This window comes from Leptonychotes weddellii, chromosome 5 (genome assembly GCF_054177405.1).
Source record: "Leptonychotes weddellii isolate Sample4059 chromosome 5, ASM5417740v2, whole genome shotgun sequence".
Lineage (NCBI taxonomy): Eukaryota > Metazoa > Chordata > Mammalia > Carnivora > Phocidae > Leptonychotes > Leptonychotes weddellii.
In genome coordinates, this window is record NC_138373.1 from 144855252 (window position 1) to 144856433 (window position 1182).

Here is a 1182-nt window from a genome sequence, read left to right on the forward strand (position 1 = left end):
CTTGAATTATAGTTATGATACCAAATTTTTAAACAATTCAGTCTTTATTTATTTATTTATTTAAAGATTTTATTTATTTATTTGAGAGAGAATGAGAGAGAGCACATGAGGGGGGGAGGGTCAGAGGGAGAAGCAGACTCCCTGCCGAGCAGGGAGCCCGATGCGGGACTCGATCCCGGGACTCCAGGATCATGACCTGAGCCGAAGGCAGTCGCTTAACCAACTGAGCCACCCAGGCACCCAACAATTCAGTCTTTAGTGCAAACACATAAAGAAACTCAAACAGAGCAGTAGGGACGAAAGAAATCAATTAAAGCGAAAAATCATACTACACTCTCTGGAGAGGTGACGCGTCATCTTTGTGTAAGGGCCATGCTAATCTTCTCTGTATCGTTCCAATCTTAGTACGTGTGCTGCTGAAGCGAGCACTACAGTCTCTGGAGAGGTTGATATCACTGGGCTTAAGGGACAAGATTGTGTCCTTTATAAATGAGTAGACCACCTGGATTCTGAGGGGGAAAATTCAGTGAGATGTGTGCTAACTATACAATTGCCAAAATGGCCCCGTGGTCTCTCTGGACTGTGGCACCCAGCTACCTGCGAGGGGAGCAAAGGGCCAGCGGATCTTGCACAGTGCAAAGGTCCAAGTAGCTGAAGGAGGGCTACTGAGTAAAACTGGGTTGATAAGGTGAATCTAATGTCATGTCTGTATAATTATACCCATGTTGTACCAGAGGCCCCCAAATGTAATAAAAAAATGAGCTACTCTTTCTCTTTTGATGCTGTTACCTCCAAACCTATTCCTCTGTGTGTTCTTCATCACAATAAATGGCACCGCCTTCCATCCAGTTACTCAAACTAAAAACGTAGGTGTCCTGTTTGTGATAGTTAAGTTCATGTGTCAACTTGACAGGGCTGCAGGATGCAAAATTATCTGGCTAAACATTATTTCTGGGTGTTTCTATGAGGGTGTTTTTCCAGAAGGGATCAGTATTTGAGTTGGTGTTGACTTGAGTAAAGTAGGTGGTTCTCCCTAACGTGGGTGGGCACCATGCCATCCACTGAAAGCCTGGATATTACAAAAAGCGGAGGAAGGTTGAGTCTGTGCTGTGCCTGGGTACTTGAGTGGGACATTGACCTTCTTCTGCCGTCATCACTCCTGGTTCCCAGGCCTTGAGACTC

At 45.2% G+C, this 1182-nt stretch overlaps 1 non-coding gene across 1 annotated transcript; it reads right to left on the reverse strand.

The window, feature by feature from the left end:
- Positions 1–318: 318 nt before the first annotated feature.
- Positions 319–429, reverse strand: LOC115937856 (U6 spliceosomal RNA). The gene has a single exon (XR_004073077.1). It is a non-coding gene; the product is annotated as a U6 spliceosomal RNA (small nuclear RNA).
- Between the last annotated feature and the right edge of the window lie 753 nt (positions 430–1182).